The following is a 12412-nucleotide window of genomic DNA, read 5'->3' as shown; positions in this document are numbered from 1 at the left end:
TGCTCTACACTCATTTTCACATTTTGTTTTCATAACAATCTTGCTACAAAAATACTATTATCATCATCATTTTCAGGTGGTGAAACTGAACTTTGTAGAGATTAAAATTTTTGCCTCGAGTTACACAGGGATTAACTTTGGGACAGGATCCAATTTAGACCTCTTTGGCTTTGGACTGAGCTGAAAACTGTAAGAGAAATGGAGTCTCAGGGGAAGTAAGTGACATTATCATTCTTATATATACAAAGTGATTCTCAGAGAATATAATCACAAAGAGAATTTTTACACAGACCACTAAAAATTTATATATTACATTATCTAAGATAAACAGAGCTAAACACATAGTAGGTGCTTAAAAAATGCTTGCTTAAAGCAAAAAAAAAATATTGATGCTATTATCAAGTCAATTTTACCATCATATTTGAATATAGAATTATGGATACTTTGAAGTGGACAATGTTTTAAGATCTCCTATCCTAGCTTTCTCCCTCATTGAAGCTAATACCTAAAAGATCAGAGAGAGACCCTTGTCATACATAAATATTCCTGGAGTAGATTTTTCTTTTGCTCTTTTTAATCAAATAAATTCTTTCCTCTTTTAACCCATACTTAATTTTTCTGAACAAAGTTTCTTTCTTTTAGTGAGTGTTTTTGTGGAGTTGGGAGAACAATAGATCTGTGTTTCATCATCAGAACTCGTCTTGGTTATAGATTCCCCTTATCCAGTAGAATGTCTGTCCAGTTCTACTGATGGTGAAGATGCCCTTTGATTGCTCAGTAACCAATTTCTCCCTTTACCTGAACCATGGAGCTTAAGAGCTGGATGCAAGATGTGAGAGAATTTCTCTTATCTCCGAAGCAGCTGGGAAATTGCTGTTTTCTGGAGTGAGCATGTGTTCATGGTTATTCCTTTGGGGTCCTCAAGTATCCTGGAGTACATCCTCTTCACAAGACTAAGCTCTGAAAACACAAAAATTGTAGTATCAACTACCAAAGTCACCAAATTATAGAACTGGAACATAAAGTTGAATAGGTTTTGGTTGAATAAGTTCGGTTAAAACTAGTCCCTCCAATTCAGCCTCCTGTTTAAATGCACAGATTATAAACTAATTATTCTACATGAAACACAGCTAGCTCATTTGCCTTTTGATGCCTAAATAGAAAACCAATAGTGTAGACTGGCTCAAATTAACATCAGTGGAGCAGCCTTCCTATGGAATTAACCAAACAATTATATTTACTACTGGTCCAAACATGCTTTCAGGGATTTTTGAATAGATGATGTAATGATTAAGAGTGGGAGCAGTGGAGCTAGACCACGCAGGCACATCTCTACTAACCACAAATATTTCTTTTTGTAGGGCACAGGATAATTCCTGTCTTTAAAATCTCTAGTGAAATCCCTGAAAACATGGAATATAATTAAATTCAGAGTTTTTCAGGTGATTGAGGTTGTCTGTGTGAATAAACATGCGGTTCAATTGGACTGGCTTAAAAATTCCTTGGTTGGCTTGTCTGTATTTGCTCTTGCTGCTTATAGTGCTTTAAAATGGTCCAGTTAAATCAGACTGTCAAAATGGTAAGGTTCCCTGTTTGATTTACTCATGCCACATAAACCCACGCAGACTGTTATGAATGCCACATTTGAGAAAAATCTCCCATTTGTGAAAACATATTGGGTCACATTAAAAAGGAGATTAAATGAATCTCTTTTTCAAAACGTTTTTGGTAGGTAGAAAGGAATGCTGAGGTGACGCCTGTGTAATGGCTGAACTACAGATGTCTCTTTCTCATGGAAATATGCTCTATGGGCTAAATTTCATCACATTGGGGGAGGGGTGAACTATAAGAACCATGCTTCAAATTACCCTGAAATGGAAGGCTGGCAAATTAAATCCTGACCTTCTGCAGGGTACTCAGAGCGCAGAGCAAAAAGCAACCCACACATTTTCAAAAGAAACCCTATTGTGAGCTTTGCTATACCTCAGCACTGCCAGGAATGCTCTCTTCCACTGTTCTACATTGTAGAATGCAGGCAATTAAGCGTGCAACCCATTTATTGTACTTCTACAGTACTTACTTCAGGCACACTTTGTTCAGGGGTCTCAATCGTGTTGCTTTTAAATGGAATTAAAAAGCCAATGGATTTAAGTGCCTATGTAAGTGTATTACATGGATGTGTCCTAAGTTAGATGAGATGGGATTTCACAGAAACTGGAGTATCTTCCAGCGTGGAGTGTGTGCCGATGTCCAGAAAGGTGCAAGTGAGAAGATAGGATGATGGATGTCTACCTTGGGGACCCTAATTCATAGGGAGCAATGGGGATGACAAGATTGAGCCACACTCTTCAATTTACTGACCCTCCACTTAGGAACAGTCAGACCTGTAGGAGATGATTCTCAACACTACTATCTCTGTTATATGTAAAATGATGGTGAATGGAAAATATCTTCAGTTCTTTTGGAGCAATTGCTTGTAATCCTAAAGCTGAAGGATTTTAGGTCGAAAGATGATAAGCAGAAGCCAGTGTTGTGCGAGGTAAGTATGATCCAACTGTTTTATTTCTTTGAAGGCAGAAGGGTGAGTAAAATTGCCATGTATTTTTGGTTATAATTGTATTACTTCAAGACTTAAATTTTACAGTTAAAAGGTTTAAGGAATGCACCATTTGTTAAAGTCACTTATTTATGTCCTTTAATGTAATTTGCTTATCAGGTGAGTCCTCTTAGAGTCCTATCACAACTGTAGTTTCAAACCATTACCACAATGACTGCATTGCTGGAGTTTAATGGGGATAAGACATGTTCATGGTGATCTTCAGAAGTTCTGTGTTAAGTAATCCTTTCACATTTAATTTTGTTTCCACCCCTTTAATTTTACAAGTTAAGCTATTTTTCATCTGATCTAACATGTTTAAGGCTGATGTTTTGCTAGAGATTTTCTGTCTGGATGATCTTCCACTGATGCAAGTGAGGTATTAAAGTCCCCTACAGTTATTGTGTTGTTGTGTATTTCTTTCTTTAGATCTGTTAATATTTGCTTTATATATTCAGATGATCCTATATCGGGTACATAAAAATATATAAACTTCTTGTTAGATTGACCCCTTTATAATTATGTGATACCCTTTTTTGTTTCTTATTACAGTCTTTATTTTAAAGCCTATTTTGTAGCCTATTTTGTAAGTATTGCTATCACACCTTTGTTTTCATTTCCATTTGCATTGATTATCATTTTCCATCCCTTTGCTTTTAGCCTGTATGTGTCCTTACATATGAAGTGAATCTCTTGTGTGCAGCATATAGATGGGTCTTGTTTTTTATCCATTCATCCACTCTAGTCTTTTGTTTGGATAATTTAGTCCATTTACATTTCAAGTAATTATTGATAGGCATGTGCTTATTATAATTTTGTTAATTGTTTTCTGGCTGTTTTGTAGTTGCTCTGTTCCTTTTTTCTTTTCTCTCTTCCTTTGTGGTTTGATGACTATTTAGTGTTATGCTTAGATTCCTTTCTGGATATCTTTTGTGTATCTACTATAGGTTTTTGTTTTGTGGTTACCATGAGCTTACACATAACAACTTCTGTTTGTAAGTCTCTTTTAAGTTGGTAACAACTTGTTTGAACACACTCTAAAGCTCTACATTGTTAACCTCCTCCCATTTTATGCTTTTGATATCACATTTCACATCTTTTTATTTTGTATATCCCTTAGCTAATTATTGTAGTTACTTATTTTTACTTACTTTTGTCTTTTAACCTTCATACTAGCTTTGTAAGTGATTAATCCAATGCCTTTACAATATATTTACCTTTATTAATGAGATTTAGGCTTTTATATGTTCTCTTATTACTCATCAGTGCCCTTTCTTCTGTTTAAAGAAAAAGTCCCTTTTACATTTCTTGTAAGTCTGGTTTGGTGGTGATGAACTCCTTTAGCTTTGGTTTGTCTGCAAAACTTATTTCTGTTTCAATTCTGAATGACAACTTTACAGGGTAAGGTATTCTTGGTAGGAAGTTCTTTTCTTTCAGAACTTTGAATATATTGTGCCACTCCTTTTGGGCCTGCAATGTATTTTTTTTAATATTTTATTTATTTTTGAGGCGGGGAGGGGCAGAGAGAGAGAGGGAGACAGAGAATCTGAAGCAGGCTCTGTGCTGATAGCAGAGAGCCTGATGTAAGGCTCGAACTCACTAACTGTGAGGTCATGACATGAGCCAAAGTCAGATGCTTACCCGACCAAGCCACCCAGGCACCTTGGCCTACCATGTTTTGATTGTAAAACATGCTTATCATCTTATGGAGGTTCCCTTGTATGTAATTAGGTATTTTTCTCTTGCTGATTTGAAGATTTTCTCTTCCTCCTTAACTTTTGACATTTTAATTGTAATGTATCTTGGTGTGGATTTCTTTGAGTTTATTTTATTTGGAACTTTCTGGGCTTTCTGGATCGGTATGTCTATTTCCTTCCCAAGGTTAGGAAAGTTATCAGTGATCATTTCCTCAAATAAGTTTTCTGCCCTTTTCTCTCTCTCTCCTCCTAGAATCCCTATAATGTTAGTATTGGTCTGTTTGATGTCGTTCCATAAGTCCCTTAAGTTATCTTTACCTTTTTTCCTTCTCTTCTCTTTTTGCTGCTCTGATTGGGTGAGTTCCTGTAGCCTGTCTTCAAATTTATTGATCCTCTCTTCTGCTCCATGTAGTCTGCTATTGAACCCTTCTATTGTATTCTCCAGTTCAGTTATTATATTTTTTAGCTCTGTGATTTCTGCTTGGAACTTTCTTATATTTCCTGTCTCTTTGTTGAAATTCTAACTGTGTTCATCCATTCTTCTCCCAAGGTCAGTGAGCATCTTTATGACCATTACTTTGAACTCTTTATCAGGTAAATTACTTATCTCCATTTCCTGAAGATTTTTTATCTTACTCTTTCATTTGGAACATATTCCTCTGTGGTTATACATTGCTTTATTCTCTGTGTTGGTTTCTCTGCATTAGATAAAACAGCCACCTCTCCTAGTAGTAAAGGGTGGGCCTTGTGTAGGGAATAAACCTTATTGTCCACCTCTGCCCTAGCTCTTCATTGTCTTTCAAACTTTTATGATTATCCAAGCAGCCTATTTTATTTTTACTATCTCCCAGCTATCGAGGATGTGCCAAGACCAGTCAGTGTCTCAAAGGGAAGGATCACAGTCATCACTTTGCTTCAGACTGATCGGAAGCCAGACCCTTAGGCAGAAGCTTTTAAAGAATCCAAATATATACACTCCTGTGGGACCACAAACATAAACCCTGCTGGCCACCAGAGCCAGGCAATTTGGAGGTGCCCCTTAAATGTCAGCCACAAAAATCAGGACTCCAAATGAGTGTATAAGTTCCCTTCTGGAAGATGCTAAGAAGGAAAACACAAAGACAACATGCCTATGCTATCCCTATTAGGGACCTATGTTCCCTGAGAGCAGCTCAGTAGCCTTTAGATGAATGCCAGACCTGAAGCCTGCCTCTAAGGCTAAAGCTCCAGGACAAGTAAGTGAACCCCTTTGACAGAAAGGTTGGGGTGTGTTTCAGTTTGCTACCTGTGCAGTGCCCTAGGGGGCAGTAATCTGCCAAGAACTGTCTCTCCAATTGTTATAGTGCAATGGGACCCACCAGAGCCAGGTGATCAAGGTGGCAGCTACAAACACCGGGTACCAGAGGTAAAAACTGGAGCACAAGACATGCATGAGAGTTCCCCTCTGAGAGATGCTGTAGAGCATGCCCCTCTTATGTTCTAGAGTATGGCAGAGGGAGAGCACCAAGATACTGCCCCCACTCTCAGGTCTCTGGAAAGGTTTACAGTATGGCCCTCAGCTTGCAGCTATGATGTACAAATAGGCCTTTGTCACAGAAAGTCTGAGCTTCTGGGTCTGTTGCTTCTTTCTGTGCCCTGGGACTGGCAGCCGTTTAAGAATATTCTCTCTCTGTTGGTTATAGTTATGTGGGACCTATGAACATGAGCCCTGCTGGCCCATCAGAGCCAGGCAAAGTAGAGGTGTCCTGTGGCAACAACTGCTTTGATGTGGTTTCTCTCTCACCTGCTCAATGCGAAAGGGTCTCTTTGCCAGTTTTTAGGGTTTGTCTTCAGTGGAAATTCTTCTGTATATACCTGTAGATTCAGTGTGTCCATGGAGGAGGTGAGTTCAGGATCTTCCTATGTCGCCATCTTGAACCAGAACCATAAAGCTATTTTTAAGCCCAAATACTTGGTGTTTGAAGCACTGATTTCATAAAGTGAAGAAGAACTAAGTAAAAAGAAGAAGTTATCATTGGCTTTTGCTACTGTTTATTGCCACAAACTTTTCCTCTCAGACAGAAAGAGAGTGGGAGACTCTACCTAGACCTAGTAAGAAAACTGTTCTCCTTAATCCATTTGTAAAATCCTTCATACCATTAACTTGCTTTAGAACCCAGATGACTTGAAGATTAAATATATGAAGATTTGTTAAATCTCTGGAATTGTGTCTAGAGGATCCTAAACATATAAATGAATATATGAGGATGAGTACATTTGGAGTTGTACCTGGCGTGTGGCCAAACTTAACAAGAACATGGCTGCCCTTAGGCTGCTTTACAGTGGGGGCTGCTAGCCAGGCAGATTCTCTTAGCAGGGCCATGTGTATGACCAACAGGAAGACCTCCCTGAATTCAGCATGATATTTCTGAAAGAGACATTAGGACCTCATCATTACACTACCTCCTACAGAATAGACTTTGGCCTCACTCTGATTAATATTGGGTGTTATCCAAGAACATATGTATATGTATCAAAGAGATTAATTTTGTTTTTAAGTGATATCTCCCAGAAGGGAGACGCATTGCAAGGATGTAAAAAGCAGCATGATTAGCAGTAAACTGTTTTGTTTTATTATTTGGGAATGTACAATTCAGTTCTAAAACCAGCTGCCATAATAAGACTACATTTGCAGTATTAATGTAATGTTTTTGAAAAGTGGTGAGAACCTTAATACCAAGAGAATATTTTGGTAATTTCTTGGCATATAAGAATATAAAAGGATGATAATTATCTTATTTTCAAATTCTAAGATCATAGTCAGATATTTCTTTCCTAAACAGATGGGAGCTAATACATTGTTTCTTAAGAGGTACATAATATTAAAAACAGAAAAACAGAATATGTTGGCAAGAGAATGTATAGCAGTGGCAGAATTTACTAAATTGTACTTGTCATGATAGCATGATGACTTAAGTATATTGAAGAATAGGGGTACCTGGGTGGCTCAGTCTTTTAAGCATCCAACTCTTGGTTTTGGCTCGGGTCATGATCTCACAGTTCGTGAGTTTGAGCCCTGCATCAGGCTCTGTGCTGACAGTGAGGGATCTGCTTGGGATTCTCTCTCTCCTTCTCTCTCTGCCCCTCTCCTGCTTGTGCTCTGTCTCTGTCTCTGTCTCTCTCTCAAAATAAATAAATTAATTAAAAATACATATTGAGGATAAATTTAGTAGAAGAAATTTAAAAGTTTACCATATCAATTTTAAGGCACATCTGAAAAATAATAGGAGAAACATTCAAATGAATTTCTATTAATGTGTGTTTCACTTAGAGTTTATAATCATGACTCAAAAATTTAGTTGAAGTATCAGGACTTAGAGGTAACTTAGTAAAAAATCACTCATATGCAATCAATCTTTCATGTATAGATAGAAAATTTGAGAAAGTACATAAAGTAATTGTCTAAAAACTGGCAATGTTTAGACAAATACAGTTATAATAGTTATTGTTGTGTGATTTTTTTTAAAGCAGAATAAATACTCTAAATGCATGGGCAAGATTTAATAATACATGACAGGAAGATAGTCCAATTTTTTTAAGGAACTAACAATACTTAATAATATGAGACAATATACTAGTCGGACCAAATATGTTAGGGAAGTATTATAGGAGATTGGTAAAGGGAAGGATCTAGTCTTAGAGTAGTCAGAAGAACTTTTGAAAGAAATGAAGGTTCCAGTTGGATTTCAAGATAATTGAGGGACGCTCCTAGTGAAGGAATTTAAGAGAGACCTGTGGATAGGAGCTGCAAAAAGAAATAAAAGAAATAGAGGTGGTAGTTTTGGCCTTTATAGAACTTCCTTATAAATGAAGGACTATATACACAGAAAAAAATCCCAGTAAATATTTTTTAGGATCATATTTTATGGGCAATGCAAATTAATACCGTGGACTATCTCTGTACAAAACTAAGGAAGCATTAGAATGGCAGTGCTATTTGGGGGTAAATTAGGGGAGGATTGTGGAATAAATGGGTTCAGAATTACAGGGCATGAATTTCTTAGACTTTGACATTCTCACAAAAGTATTTGATCGCCCAGTAGATACATCTTGACTGTTCATTTTGTAGCAGGTTTTCAAAGCTTAATAAACTGAATTTGAAAGGTTTTTCCCTTTATTGTTCATTATAAATGTAACTTGTAATTGCTACAATGAACCATAATTACCTAAAGCGAAATTAGATGAAATCTAAGTGCCATTACTATCTCTCTTAATTAGAAAAGGCAAGCTCACGGGAAAAGGTAAATTGATCTGATGATGCTGGCTTTTACTTAAGTAGAGCAAGGACATTCAAGGGAAGTGAGACTACAATATTCTAATTCTAAGCTTATTAATTAACTAAAAAGTTTACCATTATAAGAGCTATTATTACTGCTATTTGGGGGTCACATCCCAATTTTCTGAAAGCTATAGTTTTTTTTTTTTTCCTGTTAAAAATCCTTTTTTCATGTGTGTGTCCAATGAAAATCCCTCTTCTGATAATAAAATAGAGAAAAAGAATGGCTTTATGGTTGGGACCAGTGAATGGGCTTCCCCAATTTAATATTCACATATTTATCTTTCTCTTCAATTGTATGCCAGTCATTTTATTTTTTTTTCCAGTATCTCGATTTACAAAGGAAGGTAACTCAAACCCAGCCGAGATGGAGGAAATGAAAGAAGTAACCTTCTGTTTCTGTACAGAGAAAATAGTTCTGCAAATATAAAGACTTGCCATATTTGCTTTTTTCATTTGTAGGCCTCTTTTATTACTGAAGAGGTAATAAATGATTCCCAGAGAATTATATAGATGAATTGCTTCCACTGTCAAGATAATAAAAAACAAAGCCAAAAAACAAGAAAAGAATTATGCAGGCCTTCTGCCTGTGCACTCTCAGAACACAATTTCTTTTTTTTTTAAGGTTAAAAAAAATTTGTTTAACATTTATTTATTTTTGAGAGACAGAGACAGAGCATGAGAGGGGGAGGAGCCGCGCGAGAGAGGGAAACACAGAATTTGAAGCAGGCTCCAGGTTCTGAGCTGTCAGCACAGAGCCCGATGAGGGGCTCTAACCCACAAACCTTGATGACCTGAACTGAAGTCGGATGTTTAAACCACTGAGCCACCCGGGTGCCCACAGAGCATAATTACTGCACTGTCATGAGGCAAGATCTTCCCATGAAGCTCAGGGCTTCGAGGGACAGCTAGCACCAGAATCAAAGGGCTCACTGGGAGAATTTGAACATATTTTAATATAGCAGGAACATTTCACTTTTCTTTCGTTATGGTCAAACAGGACTCACGAACTTTTTCTGATGAAGTAGTCAAAGGGGGTAGAAGGGTACAGACTTCTCTTCTACATATTTTATACTGGAGTTGGGATACAAAATGGTATGATGCCTAAGGGTATCACATTTGTAGTAAGAGAACTCAGGGTTTGAATTAGTCTTGCTGTGTGACCTTAGAGAACTCCTTTTTTTTTTTTTTTTTTAAGCAAAAACAATGTTGCTACAAAACAATATAAGCCAATTGTAATAAAAACATTCAAACCATATCTAACAAATACAGAAAAAAAAAATGATTTCTTTTTTCTCTTTCACTCTTACTTCTCGGAGGAAACCATGTTTACAACAAGCCCAAAGGGACCTTTTTCTTTTTTTCATTAAAAAAATTTTTTAATGTTTATTTATTTTTGAGAGAGACAGAACAGAATGTGAGTAGGTTAGGGGCAGAGAGAGAGGGAGACACAGAGAGCCCAATGCAGGGCTCGAACTCACGAGCTGTGAGATCGTGACCTGAGCCAAAGTTGGACACTCAACCGTCTGAGCCACCCAGGTGCCCCCAAAGGGAATTTTTTCTATACATATGCTTTTTCTATCATGTGGATGCTATTTTTTATTAAAAACAACAACAAAAAAGGGATTTCACTTATCTAACAGAAATACTTCTACTGAAAATTATGTAATTATGTGGGTGAGTGGTGTTCTCGACTTTAAAATGGGCTGTTAATTCTTACTTCAAAGGAATTTGAAGAGGATTTGATGACTTAATGAAAGCCAAGTGCATGGCAAAGACTGAAATATGGAAAGGGCTCAATAAATGCTGAATGTTATCCATGGATCTTAGTCATTTTCTCTTCTCTTCTCTTCTCTTCTCTTCTCTTCTCTTCTCTTCTCTTCTCTTCTCTTCTCTCTCTTCTCCTCTCCTCTCCTCTCCTCTCCTCTCCTCTCCTCTCCTCTCTTCTCCTCTCTTCTCCTCTCTTCTTCTCTTCAGGGTTCCATGACCACACAAGCACATGTCACTCATCCAAATTGTCCCAAATCCTAGAAATGGTCACGACTCATGGAAGGTACATGAATAGTGATTGCAGAGTGAATGAACACACCCTACGTCTAATACATACTGAGCTTCCTTGCAAAGATTGAGTATATCAAGTTCCTTTTTTGTGAAAGGTTCTCAAAGCCAAGGCCTCTTGTCCTACTCATTTTGTTCTCTTCACGACATAAAGTGGGTCTTAACAAATACTTGCTAAACATATTGGCTTGCTCCTAATTTAGTGAAGGCCAGAGCTAATCCTTACTTCAGTGGGAAGGAATCTGAAGGAGCAAATTCTGTAAAAAATTTTAATTTATTGTATTTAATTGTAATTGATTTAAATTTATTTTTAGAGGTTTATTGAAGATAATCAGCATACAATAAACTACTCATATTTAGGTTGAATAATTCGGTGACTACTGACATATGTATGAGTCATAGAAACCATGCCTTCAATCAGGATAGTGAATATAACTATCATGTTCCACATCTTCTTTTGTGGCTCTTTGTAATGTTTCCCTCCTCTACTGCCTGGCCCCTGAAGGTGCCAATTCTAAAGGCCCACCATAGGGTAGAATGAGAGTCTCACAGCTTCATTTCTCTGAGGTCCGCTGTCATTATTTTAAAACACAACACAATTCTTTCTAGCTCCTTGTGAAATTTAAGATTAAGAGTGTTTGGGGACTACTAAGGAAGGAGACCTGATGTTCAGATACATGACTCATTTTTGAGAGAAGCCATAAGAGGGAGAGAGGATTCACTGATGGTTGAGAAAAAGCCAAAGGTCTCTGGGGTCCTTATGGGGCTTGGGCCTGGATTGAGTTCTCTCCTTACTTTCTCTGGATTCCTGGAGGAAAAAAAAAATCTTTACTGGTCACAAAGCACTATCTCTTTATTTTCATGTCAAAAATCGCTTCATTAAGTTGACTTTCCAGTCTCATCTATTCCCTGGGATTTATCTTGAGGAATTAGAAAATCATCTCCCTCTTTAATTGCTTTTAAACATATCATTTAAATTAAAATCTTCTGGTTGACCTTCCAGAATTTTCTGGAAGCTCTGTTATTTCTTCATAGTGCCACATCATTAGTTTATCTACCCTGGAGCATGCCCTATCACGGCCTCCATATTTCTCACAAGCCCTCAATTACATGTAATTTTTAAATTTCTGTACATCTGTAGAAGTTCCTACTTAGCAAAATATTATTATGCCAAATAATAAACAGACTTTTTAAAAATAGTAGCAAAATATATAAAACATAAATTTTAACATTTTAACCATTTTTAAGTGTACAGTTCAGTGGCATTAAGTAACATTCATAATGTCATGTAACTGTCACCACCACCTATTTCCAGAACTTTTTCACCATAGGAGAAACTCAAAAAGGACCTTTTTTTAAAAAAAAAAGGCTTTATATTTTTTTCTCCTTTTTTTATTATTTTATTTTAGAGAGAGAGCACGCAAGCAGGGGAGAGGTACAGAGGGGCAGAGAAGGAAGAGAGAGAGAGAGAGAGAGAGAGAGAGAGAGAGAGAATCTTAAGTAGGCTCCATTCTCAGCACAGAGCCTGACTCAGGGCTCAATCCCATGAACCTGGGATCATGACCTGAGCCCAAATCAAGAGCTGGACTCTCAACCAATTAAGCCACCCAGGTACCCCAAAACAGACTTTATTTTTTAAAGCAGTTTTAGGTTCACAGAAAAATTGAGTGGATAGTACAGAGATTTCCCACATGCCTATCTCACCCACCCCTGCCGTATGCATAAATCTCCCTCATTACCAGCATC

Source organism: Panthera onca, chromosome B2 (genome assembly GCF_046562875.1).
Source record: "Panthera onca isolate mPanOnc1 chromosome B2, mPanOnc1 haplotype 2, whole genome shotgun sequence".
Lineage (NCBI taxonomy): Eukaryota > Metazoa > Chordata > Mammalia > Carnivora > Felidae > Panthera > Panthera onca.
The sequence above is the reverse complement of the archived record's forward strand: the minus strand, read 5'-3'. Positions refer to the sequence as shown.